At 46.5% G+C, this 20,725-nt stretch overlaps 1 protein-coding gene across 1 annotated transcript in view; it reads left to right on the plus strand.

The window, feature by feature from the left end:
- Nucleotides 1-11,871: 11,871 nt before the first annotated feature.
- Nucleotides 11,872-20,725, plus strand: part of bcl9l (bcl9 like) — a 32,073-nt gene continuing 23,219 nt past the window's right edge. Inside the window, exon 1 of the mRNA XM_028961139.1 lies at nucleotides 11,872-12,250. The gene's annotated coding sequence lies outside the window, so the exon portion shown is untranslated. The remainder of the gene's footprint in view (nucleotides 12,251-20,725) is intronic.

Consider the following 20,725-nt stretch of genomic DNA (forward strand, 5'->3'; position numbering starts at 1 on the left):
AATGGCATAATCAGTGCCGTGTCATTAATAAACAAAAAAAATAACTGCACTGGAGACAATGAGTGGCAGACATCTTGTCTCCAGGACTCAGTATGCCCCTTTAACCCCTACCATCATGGCCCAATGCCACCTACAGGGCACACACTCCATCTACAGGGCACACAAAGGAACACCTCTGGGGAAATTCATTAATCTATTCATTTATGTAGCATCACAAGCACACATGACATAAGCACATTAAATTCAATGTATCATCCTCAACCAGAGCCAAATTGTACACATGTGTTTTAAAAAGCTATTTTAAACCACCATAGTCCTGGGAGGCTGTTCTAGAGCTTTGGAACATGTAAAAGAAATTGGTTTTCTAGATGGTGTCTAGATGAGAGATTTTTGTCATGTTAGAGCCACGACAGTGTTCACCACACACTGGACTGTCTAGGGGTTGAACTTGATTGCTTGAACCCCATAAGTAGGATGGAAAACTGGATGGCTGGGAGTGCAAAGCGTCGAGTTTTTCATCTGTTGATTAGTGGCTTTGGAAGTGGCAATCAGCCCCTTTACAAGGGATTTGTTTTCTAATATATATATTTTTTCTTAGTTGTTCGCTCTGACATTCTGAGGCTGCATTTCCCTCCTCTGGCCTCTCCGTCAGCTGCTCGTAAACCTGTACTTGCTGGAGGGAGCCTAAGATGAAGGCTCTAATTAGCAGTGACTTTAAAAGCAGTTAGCAGCTAGTCTTTTTTCCTTCTTTTTTATTTTTAGAAGGCTCTGGAACACAGGCAGAAGCAATAAAGAGAGAAATGGTAAAAAATAAAAACATATTTTTGTAGGGTATTTCGGCACATGTTGATACTGGAGGCTATGTTCATGTAAAGGAAGTCAAATTAAAGCATAACCTCGGATCCATTTTCCTGCATCTGCTAATAAAAGCCCAAAGATGTTTGGCATTAAATGCAGCTTTGAGGAAGAAGTTGCTTGCTCAGTGCTGGGATCCATTGCACAATTTTATGGAGAACAGGAAAAGGTCTTCCTCAAGATGTTGAAGAAGATCCTTCTCCTAACACAACCCAAACCTAAAGGGTAAAATAACCGAAGCGAAATACTGAAAAAACATTTCCGTTCCAGCTATCATATGATGCAAACTCTGCCAAGCCACCATGTGAATGGTGGGGGGGGTTGGGGGGGTTGGAGAAACAGGCGAATGGCAACAGAGTGAGCGTAAAAAAGTGATTTATAATTAGTGGGCATCAGGAGGCCTGTTCTAGCCAGGGGGGTAGATGGGGTGACTGAATTCCTTCCTGGTGAAACATGGCTGAGGTTAGCAGCCTGAAGTGGTGAAACCACACTCACAGTGGCCAGATCCATCTGCTTTCGTAGCCTTTGAGTGCAAAAAGAGGAAAATAAATAATGGAGGAGGTGGACGAGTGGAAAATGTTTTGGAAAGTGGATTGGGCCGGAGGGGCTTCTGATATGAGAGCAGTTTGGGGGTTAAAGGGTTGGGGCATTAGGGAAGTATTTGGGTCTTATCTGGGATCCCTTTGGTGCAGTAAAAAGCTTTCAGGTGCATCGTTTTTAGATCAGATTCGACCGGGTACAGCTTGATCTGTCCTGCGTGGGTGGCTTGATGGTGCGGAATGCTGATGGTGCATTGGAATGGTGCATTTTACCCTCTGTAACGTCCATCTCCGAGGGCCAGTTAGGTGAAGATTTCCCCAGTTTCATTTCAGGGGGGTTTGCACTAGTTTGCTGATCAGAAGTAGTCAATGAAAGTGCTAATAATCTGCAATGTCTGTCTAATTAGCAGCCATAAGCCCTGATATGTTTACAGCAAAGAGCACATTTGTGCTAAGCTAAAGAATGTCTTATTTAGAATGCTAATATTTCTACATAATAGTTATGTTGTCAGTAGCCTGTGCAAAGTGAAACTGTGCAGTGGTCCCCACCACAAGCTCTGTGTCCCAGGATGGGCCCAAGCAGCCATGGCCCTGCCTAAGAACAGAAGGTTATGGGTAATAAATGACTGAGTGAATGAAAATAGGCCTTGTCAAAAAAAAAAAAAAAACATTTAATATACATGTTTTATATTCTAGCTTCTTCAAAATAGCCGCCCTTTGCTCTGATTACTGCTTTGCACACTCTTGGCACTCTCTCGATGAGGTCGTCACCTGAAATGGTTTTCCAACAGTCTTGAAGGAGTTCCCAGAGGTGTTTAGCACTTGTTGGCCCCTTTGCCTTCACTCTGCGGTCCAGCTCACCCCAAACCATCTCGCTTGGGTTCAGGTCCGGTGACTGTGGAGGCCAGGTCTCCACTTTTTGTTAAGTACATAACTCCACATGTGTTCATTCGTAGTTTTGATGCCTTCAGTGAGAATCTACCAACGTAAATGGTCATGAAAATAAAGGAAAACATTGAATGAGAAGGTGTGTCCAAACTTTTGGCCTGTACTGTACACGGAATCTAAATGCAGTCATTCCATTATTGACCTTTCTTAACATTTTGATGATATAACACTTTATATTAGTGCAAATCTAAAAATACAACTAACTTCGCTTGTAATTCACACGCACAGAGCTACTGTGTTTGTGTGTGTGTTGAGCTTCAGTATCACTCTCCTTGTTTTGAGTGTGTTTGTTGATTTATTCTGTGACAGTTGCTATTAGGGCTTCCCTAATAAATAAAGCTATGTAGATATATTTTGCGGCGGAGCGTGGGTGGTAAGCCTCCACGTTCGGTTCTGGGGCTCTGTGTGGTGCCGCTGTGGGCCTCAGTTGCAGCTGCGTGCTGTGCCCCCCCCCCAGCCCTGGCGATTTCTCTTTAGCGGATGCCTGTCAGGGACCACACAGCGCGGCGGAGGGAGGCGAAGGGGTGGAGTCGATGGCGATGGCCAGTGCACAGTCTCTGCAGTCTACTCATTCACACACACTCTCCACATCACCTTGCTGTGAACTGCAGTCACCCACACACACGGACATAAGCAGAGATGATCAGTAAATGCCCTGATTTAGATCACAAAAGGCAATTTTCTATTCTGATCTGAGAGGCACACACACATGCTCAACATTCCTTTCTGATCTACGTACTGTACACACAGGGCCCTCTTCAAACGCGACTGTAGCCTACCCCCATTCCCCTCTTCACTGACCCTGCATCTCCCTATTGGCCAATTCCTCATCTCAGTACCTCCGGGTTTGTAGCTACGCCTCTTCCACAGGACTCCCCACCATGAAGCCTCCGCACACACACACACACACACACACACACACCTGAGTTACTTTACAGACCGCTGCTGGAGCCTGGCCTTGAGCACATGGAGGAAGAGACAGACAGGATGAGTCAGAAACCCTGGAAGCTAAAAAGGAAGGAATGTCATTTCATCCAACCTACAAAAAAATATTCCAGTCGAAATAAAAAACGGAATTTTCCCATATCGTATCAAAGCAGTCAATAAGTCAGCGGGGTGGTGAGGATGATCTCTGCGTACGGTATCATTTATCACGCTCTGTTGCGGCAGAGCGTGATCCTTCCCATCCACTCATTTATGGCCTCTTTCTCATTAAGCTAATGAGTGACATCTCATTTCTCACGAGCCTGCTCACCGTTCAGCGCCGAGGCCGCACAAGCATATTAATTCCAGTGCAGCATTACTCCGTGTATCATATCCTCCCTCCGCTCGGTTACGGTGTGGAGAGAAACTGGCTGCGCGCTAATGGGCTCGCTGCGTCTAGCCTTTGGCTCCCCCGCTTCGGCCGTTAACGGCGAGCAGGTCTCGTGGCCTGTCAGCAGCACGTCTCAGGTTGGGACTGGAGGAGCGTAACTGGTTCTCAAAGCAGCAAACGGTAGATGGAAGTGCCTTGCCAAGAAATGGACACACTGGAGTGACTTTTACTGCCTGCGCTGACCCGATGGTGAAGTGGAGGCTGGCTGGCCAGCGGCACAGTCAATCGTGCATGGATGTGTGTGCGGGTGTGTTTGAAGCGAGCGGGCCGCTTTGCAGAAGCCCAGCGTAGATTCACGTCAGGGAAAACATGTGTGTATGAGTGTTCTGGACGAGCTGACCTAAAAAAGCCAGATGGGGATTCGGGGTTTAAGCACTACCGAGGCCTTCAGCAAACAACATGTGGAAGGGCTTTGGCCTCTAATGTAGCATGGAGCGTTTATGTACTGAGCACCGACTCCTGCACCACTGTCCGTCTGGAGGCCAGCGAAGAGCTCACCACCTTCTCCAGCTCAGCCGGTTGGTGTACAGGGACGGGGCCGGTCCGACCCTCCAGCAGGTGGCTGCCGACAGGCCGCTTTTGCTTTCGGGGGCCAGCTGGGCCGGGATAAGGGCAAGAGGCTAACGAAATGTTTGAAATAGACGGAATATTTTTTATCCTCTCCCCTTTGGGCTTTGACTTGCTGAAAGATCTGTTTCGCTCTTCCTGTGCGGCACAGGAATTTGAGAGACAGAAATGCAGCATGTCATATTTTTTACAGTGACCTCATGAGAAGGTTTTAAAAGTAACAAATGACTTTGAGTTTGCACAGACATCCAAATAAAAACACTACAAACTACATGAAGATACAAAATCCCATGCCCCCTTCAATGTGACCCTTTAAACAGTTCTAATGACCACTTCTTTGTAATTGGAAACTTTAGAAAATTCACCTCATTTGATCTAGAAACTAATCCTGATAGGGGTTGTGACAAAAAGGGTCAAAAAATCACATTCCAACAAAATACACAATAATAACATTATTTAACCTAGTTGTTTTTACAGAATATGAAATATGAGCTGTTTGACAATGACACCCAATAAACATATCATACCTCTAAGTGATATTTTCCTCACTTAATCACCCCAAAAGGAAGAAATGTGAATAAAATGTACAATGTTAATATGTGTAAATTAATTTGGATTTTATTTATTTTTTCTTTGAACATACCGCTCCCTTCAGCGTTTCAGAAGGAAAATCATACATTTTTTCTTACTTTAATTCACTTCCCACTCTCAGTCAACCTCTTAATTTCTAATCTCACCGCCCCTGTGGAGTTTTTTGTTTGTTTGTTTCTGCACTTTCTCAAGCTTTCAGACCCATAGCCAGCTTGCAATTATGGGCAATTAGGCTTTACAATCCAGCGCTGCTTCTGCTGATTCCATGGATAAACGTCACGGGGATAAAGGAAAAAAACCATTACGCTCCATCTGAAATCTGCAACAGATCTATTTGGCCTTCAAAGCGATCTCTCTGGCCCTCGCCCATCACTGCCTGCCTCGTCCAGCTGTCGGCTGAACGTTCGGCCATCTTTCCCGACGATGGAGCGTTTTATGCAATTTTACATTCCTCCACAGCAGAAATGAGGAAATTGAAGTTCATTTATTTATACATTTTTCTCATTTCAATAATGCGTGCCGTTACCTCTGAGGGAAAACACCAGTGGCCCCAGTGAGCACCGCAGCGGCTGCGTTAGGCTCTAGTCTAGGCTCTAATCCATCACTCTGCTGTGCTGCCTCTCAACAAGAAACAGACCCCCACTTTAACCAAAAGTGCAGTGATAATACACTTTTCTTAACACTTACAAACATAAACAAACAAGCGTGCATACACACAGATGGAAAAAAAAAAGTAGCACACACACACACAGACACACACACACCCCTTAACCTCCTCCTGTATATATTGCAGGAGGCCATTACCAGTATAACATGCTGGCTTCATTGTCAATGCAGCTCGACATTTTTCTGAAGGCAAAGACATTATAGCATTACAATTTTGAAAAACAAACTTGAACCCTGGTCTGCCTCCCCCATCTGGAAACGGTAGAGGGCTTGTCTGAAAGATAAAAACGATATGAATGGCTCCTGGCAACTCCAATGTCCAATCTGGGATCAATTACAGAGACAGGATTCTGAAAATAAAGAGAAGGGGGGAGGCGCAAGGAGGGCGGAGGGACTAAAAACAGATTGAGGATGGCGGTCTGGTCCAGAGACGACACACACACACACACACACACACACACAAACAAGGGCCTGCATCTTGAGAACAGCCTGCAGTGTCTGCTTGTGGATTGGCTGTGACCACATGCTAGCATATTCCCGCCCCACCAGCGCATCGCCTTTGACCAGCCGCAAGAGGCAAACCCGCGCCGGATCAGATTCTACACCTAGTGCACACACAAACACGCATGGAGTACATGTCCACAAACCTACAAAGATGCATGGGTTCGCACAACCCCCAACAGCAAACGCGTTGCCCCTAAAACAGCGAGACATCTGCCAAGCAGCTTTGGAGAGTTGCATTATGGGAGTACAGGAAGGGGAGTGAATATGAATAGCGCAAAGCGAAAACCGAGAGAGACAAAGGGACTTAATGAAATCCCGAGCCGTTCATTGTTCGAATGCCACAAGCGTGTTTCTAACAACTGTGCTGCAAAACCTGCGCCATGGCAGCTGCTGCTCCGCCTTCACGGCACAGCTGTCACCTTGGTGTCATTAATGAGTTAGAATGTGATCAGACCAAAGCAAATCTATAAAAGGGGTAATGTCCACATCTGAATTCTGATCAAACGTGCCGTAAAATACTCCCATGAACAGAACACACCTTGGACCACTTATCACTTCTATTATACTTTTATGTTCCATGATGTGTGCTTATGCTGCTGATCGGTTGCTAGGCAACTGAAGCCTTGGATGACAATTTCGTTGCATTTGGTTTGTTATTATAGTGCCTATTTTTATTTATCATTGCATTTATTAAAGATTTGCACTTGTAATCACGTTGCCACTCAAATTCCTTAATGAAGGTGATAAATCCACCCACTTCCTCTCATGTTTTATTTGTTTGTTAATCATTACATTTTTTTTTCATTTGGTATAAATACATTTTCAGACATTTACATGTAAAAAAAAAATAAAAATCTTTTGGTAGTCTGACATCTGTTAATTGGTACTAGTAAAGCGGGTGCAGCCTTGTGCATCCCTTATGTGGTCAGACAGCAACGGTTTGTCATTTTATTCTGGTGTTTGTGGTACGTTGTGAATGCACTCATCACTCGGCGCTGGGCTTCTCTTTCCTGGTCTTTTACACAGCTACTGTTCACGAGCAAGTGCGAATGAGAGAACAGTTCTTAAAACGGCTCTACTGCCATCTACTGTTCAGTCAGAGGGTCACCGTCCTTGTCACATCAACCCGGTCACAAAATGGAAACTCTCTTGATGGAAATGGTTCTACTTACAGCATTCTGTCTTAATGCATGTGTTCCGTCATTTACTGAGACAATGCCTGTATACTCTTCCTTTATTTTTACACACTTAATAAACTCAACAAAGGAAGGGAAGGTTTTGATCAAATTGCCCACAATTATGCAAATCAAGACAAATGGATTGTGAGACATGGCTTCTATCAACTGATGGCTGAGGTGTCTTACATACCCAAATGAAGCAGTACTCCATCTTTACTTTATTCCTGCTGGAAAGAGAGTACAAAGTGCTGATCAGGTAGCTTTTGGTGGACACCACCTCACTGAGAACATTGTTTTTTCCTTTCATTTGTCAACCATCTGCATAGTAATCCGCCTTCATCATCTAGACCCCACTGCCATTTAAGCTAAGAAACCCCACTTGAGTGAAGCTTAGCAACAAAGCATGAGCTCCAGGCTCTGTTTTTTTGCAGACAACTGAGGACAGGGGATTCATTAATGATTTAGAGCTTCATTACAGAAGGCCAAATCTCACTTTCGTCCAATTAGCATTGCAGTGCAAATGAGATACTGCCACAATCAACAGGTAATTCAACAGGAATGTGTGTGTGTGTGTGTGTGTGTGTGGAACCGCCATGCACCTGCAGACAAGAGTGTTGATGTGCATTCGTGTTCATGTGTACATAAATACGCTCGCTCTATTAGTTTCCATGCCAACCATATGTGTGCGTGAGTGTGTGTGTGTGTGTGTGAGTGTGTGTTATATTTTTTGTGTGTGTGCGCATCTTACAGCTGGGTGTCTGTCTCTCTCTGCAGCCTATTTATACAAAAAAGATGGCAGCGGGGCTGTCGAGCTGGGCTAAGCTGACTTCTCTGTTACAGACACAATGGCAGGGGTATTGTTGTCACCACGGAAACCATTAGTTGCCAGGCAACCCACCCATCATCTGCGGCGGACTCAGAGAGTTGCATCTAATGATGGGATTCCAGCAGCTCTCAGTGTTAAAATACGTCTGCCTGGTGTGAGGGAGACGAAGGGAGGGGGCGAGAGTGAGCAGAGGAGAGGGGCACATTGAGACCAGCACAATGAAAAGAGACTGGCGAGAGAGAAAGGATAGAAAAGACCAATACAGGACTGAAGAGGATGAATAGGTTTGTTTCAACTGGATCTCACTGGCTTTGCCTACGCTCTGCAGTGTAAGCGAGGTGTCCATTAAGGCCAGTCCTGTTATGAACTGTAGATGGCCTTGGGCCGGCTCCAGCTCTATCAGAGTGCCCCCGAATCCTCTCTTCCATCATCTCTGACACGTCCTTGAATGTTCAGGAATAAATGGCTGAAAGAGGATGCCATCATTCAGTAACAAAACAGCACAGGCACGATTCGGCTTGAAAAGGATCGGTAGACATATCCGCCATTAATCCTCCTCCGTGGATTCTTCACCAAGCAGCATACATTTCTGTCATGCTTCCAGTGTTGCCGGGCATGTTTAACACCACAGTTCAGCTAGACATTTTGTAGGGTTGGGTTGTAGGTGACTGAACCTTCTGAGCCGTGGTAACATTTTGCTTGCCGCTGGTTGATGTCTTCACTGTGTTGAGTTTATAATCAAATGATCCAGACAATGGAGTCAAAAAAAACATGGATTTCTGGAATCGGAACCCTTCACAGGCCAGGACTCAGCTCCCTTTTCTTATTCAGCAAGTGAATGTTATTATTATTATTATATAGCACTTATTACTATTTTAAAGCACTGGTTACATTGGAGTCTGTTTGTACGTGTGTTACAGGTTTTCCGAAATGCGACTTTGAGTACCACTTGACCCCTTGAAAGGGACCCTTCTAATCAATACAAAGATGGTGGCTGAATGTCCCTAACTACAGGACAAAAATGTCACTAAACAGCTGTTGAGGGTGAAACTGCGACTGAGCAATGCTTTAGACAATCATAAAAACACCAGTTGAGGGATTGTGCTTTGGTGGCCATACCTCCAGAAGAGACTCGAGGGGACAAAAAAAAAAAAAAAGACTGTACGGCAACTCGTGGTGATATTTTCACATTAATTTACAGTTGGCAGGCAGTGTAAGTGATTCGAGGATCAGAAAACGTCGGTTCGGTCAACAAGCGACTCAGACGGTCTGAGTCCTTCGGCTGATTTTTTCCCCCCGCAGGTATCATGTAGAGGTGACGGTGCAGATGACAGCCAGCAGATTGGCCGAGATCTTCCCAAACCTCTCTTTTCTGTTAGCAGGTCGGCCTGCTTCTGCCATCATCAGCCTCGGCGGCGTCTCCTCCTCTTGCCCGTGGAGTGTTGAGGTTATTGCGTTAGTCTGGGTAAAAACACTAATGTGGGCGATGCTCGTCTTCTCAGGAGGACTCCCCACTGCTAACAAGCTTAATTAAACTTTTGAAAGACAAACAAGGCAACACACACGGCCGCAGCCCACAAACACAGACCCCCCCCCCCCCCCCCCCCCCCCCCCAAACCCACCTCAGTTCTAATTAAATGCACTTCATAATTACTTAAGTCACGGATTTTGTCACCTAATTAGACACTCTTTCTTCCAGCCTGTTTTCCTCTCCTCGGCTATCTCCCGAAGCGGCTTCAGGTTGTTTCTGAGGAGACGTTTGACCCCCGACGTGGCGAAAGCCTGAGTGATTTTGGTGTGTTTATGCGTAATTGTGCGTTTTGCCGTGTGGATTTTAGCCCCCCCTTCCCATGTGTACATACACTCTCCCTCTTCTCCTAATCCATCTCACCCTCCATCTCTCTTCTAGTTATCCAATTCTGTCACACTCTCTGAGGGTAAACCAATTTACATTCTTGTTTTGGTCTTCAGATCCTTGCCAGTTTCCATGACAACACTGCTTTCTCTCTTCCTCCCTCTCGTCCTCTCTCCCTCCACCTCAGGATCTTTCGTTCCCCACTGTTTCCTACTTCTCTTCTCTTGACCTTCCTCCTATGTCTCATTTTCGTCCTCTTTATGTTCTGTTTGCTCCCTGCTCTGCAACTTTCATTTCTTCGACCTAATTGATGTCATTCCTTCGCCCGCTACACAAAGGCCCTGTGCGACGGGGCGGCGGGAGAGAGCGAGGGCGTCGCACCCACCGAATGTTTGGTGCTGGAACGTGCAGAGCGACCGGCCCCTCGGAGGGGATAATTTGGGTGTTTGGCTATCTACTCATTAGCAGTCATATCTTTTAAACGCTCACCCCCATTTAGCCGTGGCTCGGCGCTTTACAGCGAATTAATTACGTGGCCACTCACAGATGCTGTTTACCAGCGGCGGGTGCCTTGTTCGTTAATGCTTCACAGGGTACGTTCCACAGACCGAATACGCTCAGACAGACGTTGGAACCTCCGGTCTTCTCTCTCGCTCAGACATCTTTGCCCACTTTTTTTTTTCCCACTTTCCCCAAGTGCTCTCACCCGCACAGGCTCACCTCCCTCTCCGTCCATCCTCGGGGCTTGGCGAAGGAAAGTGTAACACAACACTGGATCTGGGAGACAAAGGGAACGGAGGGGGGCTCGCTCGCTTTAGGAATCTAAATTTGCCATTAGGCTCTGAAAGGGGGGATTCTACGGTGCGAGAATGTGCAGCGGAGATTGATATTTTCATAAATGGAAAGACAGAGGGGCTGTAAACATGTTTATAAATCAGCATGTGGCAGAATTCCCTAACTGGGGTACATTCAGAGAACTGCCTCTTTTCTCGTTTTATTTCTTCCGTACTTAAAAAAAAAAAAAAAAAGAGGTTGCAATTTCTTCCGCGAATTTCACAACGTTACATCATTCCTCACCGGGCATAATGAAGTCTTGTTAAAATGAAATATTTGCTCTAACGTTCTGCCTTCTGTACTGCTGCACTGCTTTGCATGGGCCAAGCTTAATTCTAGTGGGCTTATTATTTATAGGGAAATAGAATTTTATGGGGCTGTCTGGTCCACCGGCCGTCAGATGCGGTTCTTTGCATACCCGTTCCGTACCTGAAGGAACGGCCCCTTCCAGATCCACCTGAGGGACTTCTGGGGGGGCAGTTCGAGTTTTAAAGTGTCCTGCACCACCAGAGGGAGTCCTCACCTGAGAAATCGTGTCGGAATCCAGACCAGGACCAGGACCAGGACCAGGACCAGACCCTGGCTCTGAACCCGTATCCCTTTACTGGTGCTGGTGGCGGTGCAACACTTTCCCAGGGGGGATGACCGCCCACTGAACCGCAATGAACGGAAGTTTAGTGAACGGAAAATAAGAAATGAGGATATTTTCGGAGATGTGAGTGCATTTTTAAATAAATGCATGTCCATAACTTCAAATTCCCACATTTTATAGTATTTCGCAAAAGCCCCCCCCAAATATAATTATACTTATAGTAATACTAACACGTTACCCTAAATAATAATTAATATGGTTGTTATTACTACTACTCCTACTGCAAGTGTGTTATTAGATGTATAAATACATTATTATTATTATTATTTATTATACCAATTCCCGCTCATTTCAACAAACGAAATAATATTTATGACGTACCGTAATTGACGTTAACAAGTTATCGATCGCGTCAGTAAAAAGCTCGTTGTCTGGGGTAATCAGTGCTGGTGTGTGTGTGTGTGTGTGTGTGTGTGAGTGTGTGTGTGTGTGTGTGTGTGTGTGTGTGTGTGTGTGTGTGAGTGTGTGTGTGTGTGTGTGAGTGAGTGAGTGTGTGTGTGTGTGTGTGTGTGTGAGTGTGTGTGTGAGTCGCCTCATCAGTAGCTGCCTCCGCTCGGCGCGCTGGTACCTTCTCTCCGGACTGTGGTGCGCCCTTCCCCGCCTCCGACAGCCAAGTCATGATCCGCGCGGTTCCCGAGGACTCGTCTTCCGTTTAGCGCCGGAGCGGAGCGGGATTTGTTATTTTGTGAAAGCCCCTCGACACCCAGCCAGCCTCGCCGCCACCAGCACCGGCCGCGCCGGCTTGCGCGGAACTGCGACCAGCGGGAGCGGCGGCGTTGGCGGCTGCGGCGGCCGCGTCGGGGGATGTCGGCGAGCCGCCACTCTTGACATCGGCCTGGTTCGCTGGCGGCGGGACGAGGGTAGGAGAGCTGCACTTCACCGACACCGGGGCGCCGCCATTTGTGCTCACCGTGGTCATTATTGCCGCTGGCGGATGCGGGATTTGCGTGGCAGAGTAAACGCGGCCGCCGGCGGAGGCCAGCTAACGCGCGGCGAGGCTCGGGCCGCTCGCCCGCGTCCCCGCGTCCCCGCGCGCGTTAAAGCCCCTGCTCGTGCGTGGAACGCTCTCGAACGCGCTGTTCCTCGCGTGCGTGCGTGCGTGCGTGCGGGCGGCGCGCTCGTCCGCTCACCTGGAGCTATGCTACGTGCTAGCCCGCCGCGGCTACGCGACCTAGCCCGGCCGACGGCCGAAGTGCGTGGGGGCGCCGGACTGCTCCGGCTTTTTATTTCAATTGTAATGTTCTTATTTCAGTTTCTACGTCTGTACTGGCGAATAATGGACGCCAGCTCCCGCGGTGACAACCTGTGGTGCTGAGCTGTCACCGTCACGCACTAACACGCAGACAGCCAGAGAGGTCTTGTAGCAGCCGTCCTGCTTGGGGCAGGTGTGTGAGATGGAAGTCCGGACCGGCCCACGCTGGCCCCGCCACTCGTGACCGTTCAGAATCCCACAGCGAGCATTCGGTGTGCAGAACCGGGCTTATTAAGGTCTGTCAGCAGCGTGGAGAAGTTGTCAAGAAGGCAGGATGCTGGGGCTGATGGTGGAGTTCCACCGTAAAGATCTCGCCTTCGCAGGTGTGGTCACCTTCCCTGCTGTAGTAGGGGTTCAGTGCGGGGTTCGAAGAAGGTACACAAGGTGCTGCTCCCCCACTTTTATTTCAGTGTCTAACCGATGGCCATGGGTGCCATATTAGTTTGGATTCGGGAAGGAACTTGGCAGTAGCCCGGTGCTCCAGACGACCACAGAGTTACAGGTTCAAACCCCACTCACATTTACATTTACAGTATTTATCACCCTTATCCAGAGCGCCTTATAATCAGTAGTTACAGGGTTAAGTGTCGTGCCTAGCGGGTAAAACCTGGGTTCAAATCCCACTCACATTTACATTTACAGTATTTATCAGATGCCCTCATCCATGCCCTCATCCATAATCAGTAGTTACAGGGTTAAGTGTTGTGCCTAGTGGTTAAAACACGGGTTGAAACCCCAAGTACATTTACAGTATTTATCACCCTTATCCAGAGCATCTTATAATCAGTAGTTACAGGGTTAAGTGTCGTGCCTAGCGGGTAAGACCCGGGTTCAAACCCCACTTACCGCCGTTGCATCCCTGAGCAGGACACTTAACCCTGAGTGTCTCCAGGGGGGGGACTGTCCCTGTAACTACTGATTGTAAGTCGCTTTGGATAAGGGAGTCTGGTAAATACCATTAAAAAAATAAAAAAACAGACTGAACGGCCTCCTCTTGCTTGTGACTTTCTTATGCTCTTACACGTCATACACTACAAATACCATGAATACCGGGATTAATATGGGGTATTAATGGTCCCCATAATTTAGTATTAGCAGCTCTCAATTCTACTGACAACATTGTAAATGCTTATTAAGTGTTTATAACTGCCTCAACGTGATGCCAGTAACACCAGTATCCTACACCGTATTTCCTGGTCATGTGCTTGTGTGGTGCATGTGTGCAAAATGTCAAACGAACACCGCTGCACTTTGGCCCACTAGCCGCTCGGCCCCGAGTCTCCTCATCAGTTTGCGCTGTAAGCGTGATATCATGCTGGGTTATTTATAGCACGCTACCGCGTTTGCAACTCGATATGAATTGTCTTTGAGGGCCGAGACCCGTGGTGTGTCCGCCCGCCCAACACCTCGCAAACCGCCACCTGCTGGCGTCCGCTCTGGCGCTACGCTGGTGCGCGATGACAATATGAAGAACATTTACTTTACAGGTAACTGTTACCCGGGCCTAGACTGAGCAGGATAAAGTGCATGTGAGTGGGACGGCGGCGGCCTGGCAGGCGCGGAAGTGAATGTGAAAAAAGTGATTGTCATTGTTGAACACTGCAGCACAGCAGACGGTGCACGCAGTGAAATGTGTCCTCTGCATTTAACCCATCACCCTTGGTGAGCAGTGGGCAGCCATGACAGGCGCCCGGGGAGCAGTGTGTGGGGACGGTGCTTTGCTCAGTGGCACCTCAGTGGCACCTTGGCGGGTCAGGATTCGAACCGGCAACAGTGGCCGCTTCCTTAACCGCTAGACCACGACGGCGCCACTCACATGCATTTTAACCTGCTCAGTCCTGGATACCCATCTGGACCCGGATAACAGTTACCTGTAACTGAACTCGTAACTGAAGGGATGCAGGTTCAAATCCCCAACCGCCAAAGCACCGTCCCCACACACCGGTCCCCGGGCGCCTGTCCTGGCTTCCCACTGCTCACCAAGGGTGACGGTTAAAGGCAGAGGACACATTTGGTGTGCACCATTTTTGTCCAAAATGAATCAAATTGCAGCGGTATATTATGTTTGCCCTTGTTAGCTGTTCGTTTCCACGACATCAGGCAGCCGTTTTACTTGATGCGTTAACGTGTCAGGTCTCTGGTGCAGACACAGCGGGCCAGTATTCCGAAGCAGTACTTTCCAAACTCCCGACATCCGAAGACTGGATCAATACAGTTGTTACAGGCCGGGGCTTCGCCGTGGGTCCAATGCGCTGCCGTGTGAGGGGCGGGCAGCACTAGTGTTTGGGTGCTAGTAGCCTAGTGGGTAACACACTCGCCTGTGAACCAGAAGACCCGGGTTCAAATCCCACTCACTACCATTGTGTCCCTGAGCAAGACATTTAACCCTAAATTGCTCCAGGGGGGGGACTGTCCCTGTAAATACTGATTGTAAGTCGCTCTGGATAAGGGCGTCTGGTAAATGCTGTAAATGTAAATGTAGTTTTGGCATATGGGCCCTAAAATACACCGGGCCTCCTTTCCTGCATACCTAGACGGCTGAAGTGTGCAGCTTCTGACTTGCAGCGTTTCGCTCCTTGTGGTGTTTTGGAGCCGCAGCTGACACGTCGTCACAAGATCATAGACGGATAATGCGCTGATGATTTTGCCGCTTCGGAAGCAGCCGGTTCGCGTAATTTCTGCACATCACAGTCAAGCCGTTTCTTCAACAGTGGCAACGATGTAAGGAAAACTCCGGTAAACTAGTAGTTTTTTTTGTTTTTTTTTTTAAACGTCAATCCATTCTTCACTTGCACGCCGCAGTGCAAGGCCAGGGCCGACTTGGCGCTGCTGGTAAAGTGTTCCTTATCTGGTGAGGTGATCTGAGAGCTTTGGGGTGAGTTACAAGCAGCGCTGCGAAGGCGAGCTATGAAAGAATAATGTGATATGGAGAAGGTTTCCACACGACAGATTAGACCAAAGACAACTACATAGTGGGAACAAGAAGGGCTGCTGTGAGGGATCGTTTGAATGGCAGTCAAATGGGGTCGGGCGCAGCGTAAATTTGGGCCGATACCAGCATTTGCACCATCGGTGAATAGGTTTTGAAATGTGCGCGTTTTTAAAAATAGGGCCCTTGACTGCGCGCGTGGGAGTAAGAATGTAAACGAGCTGACTTGGGCTCCTCGCATGACTCCGGTTGTAGACATGCTTTCGTTGCACTTTTGCAACGCAAGGTCCAACCCCCCGGTCTCATTTAGTTTCTGCCATTTCCTGTCTCTCCTCAGCAACTTGTGTTTCACTTCTCCTCCTCCTCCTCCTTTTCCCCCTCGCTTTCCTTTATTTATTTATTATATTAATCCACCCCTTTTTCTTTTTGCATGAATGGGGTCTATCTCTCTACGTGCCCCCCATCCTCCACGTCTCCTCCTCCTTTTTGAACCTCCACGGCTGGGTCTCGGTCGCCCGAACTGCGGCCGCAATTTAGTCTTTTTCTTTGCTCCACTTGGCACGCCTCCCAGAATGTGTTGGAAAAGATACAACCCTTGACCCCCCCCCCCACCAGTGCAAACTGAGACGGCCACTTCCTGGTTGGCGAGTGGCGGTACGCTGGGAGCGACTGCGGTCTCCAGCCGCCCGAGCTCACACGCTCTCACATGCTGTCCGCACGGCCGCCTTCTCACACTTTTCCCCCTCATCTTTGTGCTTCTTTCTTTCTCTAGTTTCTCTTTTTTAAAAACGTCCTTCTACCTTTTCCCGCCCTCTCTCGTCACCATTCTGATCTCATGCGAGTAGAGTTGCACGGTCCAAGAAATTCTATTCCAAGACATGAGGGCAGAGCATACACACACACACACACACACACACACACATGCGTGCATGCCAGCAAAGATACACACAAAATGCTCAGAGCTGTAATGATCCCCTCCCATACACGCACACGCACACACACACACACACACACACACACACACACACGCAGACAGACAGTCGGAGCATTTCCAACGGTATTAGAATGCTCTTCAGGCTGTGCAGAGGGACTGGCTTTCTTCCCCCTCTTTCTCCTCTCACCGCCCTTTTTCCACCCTTTTTCTGCACTCATGGCCTAAATGCAGATCAGTGACTTTTTTTTTTCTTTTGGCACGTCTCCCTCTTCAGTGTTGCACCTTCGTTGAAATCTCAGACGCATTAACATCCAAACTGCGCTTAATGGCTTTGACATAATTTCCCCGGTTTTCGTTCTCCCTGGCCTGAAGCTGAAGCCAGTCTCGTATCCGTTTCGCTACTCTTTCTCGCTCATCTCCAACTGCTTGTATTTGCTCAGACCCATGTCACGTTTTGTTGCCACAGCAACCTGCCTCAACACCCCAACGAGTTGCTTGGCTGTCACCTGTGCACAGTCCCACAATGCACTGGGCTTTTTTTTTCACCTTACCTCATGTGAATGCAGACAGGCTCAACATCTCAACACTGAGAATAAAAATCATGCTTATGAATTAATCAGCTAGTGAATCATTGAGGGAATTTCTCACAGTTTGTGCCCGTCATGTGAGCACATAGTGACACATCCTTCCAGATTATATCTAGTTCACAAGCAACCTAAATGCTAAAAAAATCTGTTTACTGGTATATATTTAAGATGGGTACTCAGATAATGTGGAACATCATTTATTTTCAATGTATTAAAAAAACTGAAGGTTTTGCAGACATTTGAAACATGGTTACCTCTCATGATGTAAAATATTTCAGTGAACTTCAAAGCAGACTATAATCATAACCCAAAATTCAAAGCTTAGTTTATATATGTTATATTGAATAGTGCATCAGGCTTAATTAAAATATTCATTCAATGCACCAAATTTTAACTATTAGTACTGGCTATCATATGTTAAACTTAACAGCACTCGTGTGGCTTTTAGACCAGTGACATTGTCGTCACGTCCCATGCAACACATTCTCTTGGTCATTTTAGTGGTGTATATATATTGGTTTTGCATAAACATTATTTTATTAAAGTGTTGCACAGTTTTTGACACCCATTATACATTGAAATATTTGGTGCATTAGCTTTGTCTGAAACTCGTTTTAACAGGTGAGACTAGTTTTCTGTGTTCAGTGCATCTCATGAAAAGTTTTCAAACTGCTTGTATGGCTTTTGTCATAACTTTATATTGAACTACCCAGTAGTAAGGGTACATGTAACGTACATGTCACACTTGTTCATAGTTCTGACCTCTAGTTATGTCCAGTGCACCACATAGAGAATTGCCCAGTTCAGATCTTAGTAGATCTGATTTGAAGTAGGAATGATTGTAGCCAGAGCTTTATTGGAGCTTTAATTAATGTTGGAATTAAAGCGATTTTACAGCAAATGTTCAGATTCGGATGGAATTACATCGCCCCACTGTTTCTATAACCTACTGGTATCAGCAGTGTTGTGCCAGTTCCACTGAAAAGTACAAGTTAAATTAACATCTGTTTATTTGTTCCCTTTTTGAATATCATGATATGCTAATTTCATGGTGTAAAGATGTTTTAAGGTTGTGATGGTTAAGGCAAACATACAGCGGTAAAGCTGAAGAATTAGATCCCCAAAAAGCATAAGGGGTACAAGAAGCCTGTCAAATCAAATACATGCAAATACAGTGCATCCAGAAAATATTCACAGTGCATCACTTTTTCCATGTTTTGTTATGGATTAAACATTTTATTTTCCTCAGAATTTTACACACAACACCCCATAATGACATGTGCCTTGAAAAATGTTTACTTGAGGTTTTGGCAACTTTATTAAAAGTAAAGAAACTGAGAAAGCACAAGTAAATGCTGCTGTTTTGAAGGTCCTAATGAGCACAGTGGCCTCCATGGATCCATAACTGGAAAAAGTTCGAAACCACTAGGACTCTTCCTAGAGCTGGCCGACCTTCTAAACTGAGTGATCGGGGGAGAAGGACCTTAGTCAGTCAGTTAGTCTCAGCAGCAATTCACTAATCAGGCCTGTGTGGTAGAGTGTCCAGACGGAAGCCACTTCTTAGTAAAAGGCACATGGGAGCCCACCCGGAGTTTGCCAAAAGCACCTGAAGGACTCTCAGACCATCAGAAACAAAATTCTTTGGCCTTTGGTGCAATTGCCAGGGGATCATTTTGGAGGAAACCAGGCACCAGGCCAATACCATCCCTACCATGAAGCATGGTGGTGCAGCATCATGCTGTCATGCAGGCACTGGGAGACCAGTCAGGAAAAGATGTAGAGGGAAAGTAGAGGGAAAGATGACTGCAGCAATCCTGGATGAACACCTGCTCCAGTGTGCTCTTGAACTCATCAGGACAACGACCCTAAACACACAGCCAAGATATCAAAGGAGTGGATTCAGGACAACTCATGAGTGGCCCAGCTAAAGCCCAGACTTGAATTTGATTGAACATCTCATTAAAATGTCTGTGCACCGACACTTCCCATTCAACTTGATTGAGCTTGAGAGGTACCGCAAAGAGGAATGGGCCAAACTGGCCAAGGATAGGTGTGCCAAGCTTGTGGCATCATATTCAAAAACACCTGAGGCTGTCATTTCTGCCAAAGGAGCATCAACACAGTATTGAGGGCTGTGAATACTTATATACATGTGATTTCTCAGTTTTTTTATTTTTAATAAATTTGCCAAACCTCAAGTAAACTCAACTCAAGTAAAATGTTTCATTATCGGGTGTTGTGTGTAGAATTCTGAGGAAAACAAATGCATTTAATAACTAATATGGAATAAGACTGTAACATAACAAAATGTGGAAAAAGTGATAAATTTAAATTACATTTAAGGCATTTGGCAGATGGCCTTATCCAGAGACAACGTCCTTCCATTTTACCATCAATGACGTGATCAGTTCTGGTTCGTAAGGACCCCCAACTATGAAAACAATCTTTTTATTCACTCTGTTGTTTCTATACATAAGTCAGACAATAAGAAGGTTAATCAAAATATTCTCTAAAGAGGAAGGTCTTGAGCTGCCATTTGAAAGTACTCAGTGAATGAGCTGTTCTGACCTTGAGGAAGTTCATTCCACCACCGAGGGGCCAAGACATAGAAGAGTCTAGATGAATGTTTTCCTTTTACCTTCAGAGATGGAGGGACCAGACGAGCAGTACTGGAGGCTCGGAGTATACGAGGTGCAGTGTGAGGTGTAATAAGGGCTGTGAGGTAGGATGGTGCTACTCCATGTTTGGCTTTGTAGGCCAGCATCAGTATTTTGAACCTGATGCGTGCAGCTACTGGGAGCCAGTGGAGGGAACGTAGTAGAGGGGTGGTGTGGGAGAATTTGGGAAGGTTGAAGATCAGTAATGCTGCTGCATTTTGTATTAGTTGTAGAGGTCGGATGGTACATAGTGGTAGACCAGCTAGAAGGGAGTTGCAGTAGTCCAGTCGTGAGATTACTAAGGACTGAACCAGTAGCTGGGTGGCCTGTGCTGATAGATAAGGACTGATTTGTCTGATATGGTAGAGAAGGAATCTACATGAGCGGAAAAGGTTGCTGATGTGAGTGGAGAGTTGGTTGTCTATTGTTACTCCAAGGTTGCATGCTGTTGTAGAAGCACCATCTCAAGCATCAGCACCTGAGTCAGTATCAGGCTTGTCTGAAAGTCCAGGAGGGAAGCTCATCAGCTAATGCCATGAAACCAAAACAAAGTAAGCTGATTCAGCGTGGCATCACAGAGTATCTCGCCAATTGTTGCCTAAACATTTGTCACGTCATGGGCCTCCTACACGGTTATCATTTCCTCTCGTGCTCCCCCTTGTCACTTGCGTTAAGGTGTCCTTTTTTACCCCAAAAATATCACTTGCTAGCAACACTGCCACTAGTACGAGTGGAAGTGAATAGGCATGTAGGGTGCCTTGACATGACAAATGTTTAGGCTTCTCAAACATGTTAAACTTTCTTTAAATTCATCATATTAGGGTCATTCAATTCAATAAAGGGCATGATTTAGCATTTATACAGTGATTTAGAGGAAATTTCTAGATGTAGAGATAGATATTGTGTATCATATATTGCAATTATCATGATCGAGGATGTGGGGTAATGCAATGTCAGAGATGGGGCTGGAATCGTA

This window comes from Denticeps clupeoides, chromosome 19, assembly GCF_900700375.1.
Source record: "Denticeps clupeoides chromosome 19, fDenClu1.1, whole genome shotgun sequence".
NCBI classification, from domain to species: domain Eukaryota; kingdom Metazoa; phylum Chordata; class Actinopteri; order Clupeiformes; family Denticipitidae; genus Denticeps; species Denticeps clupeoides.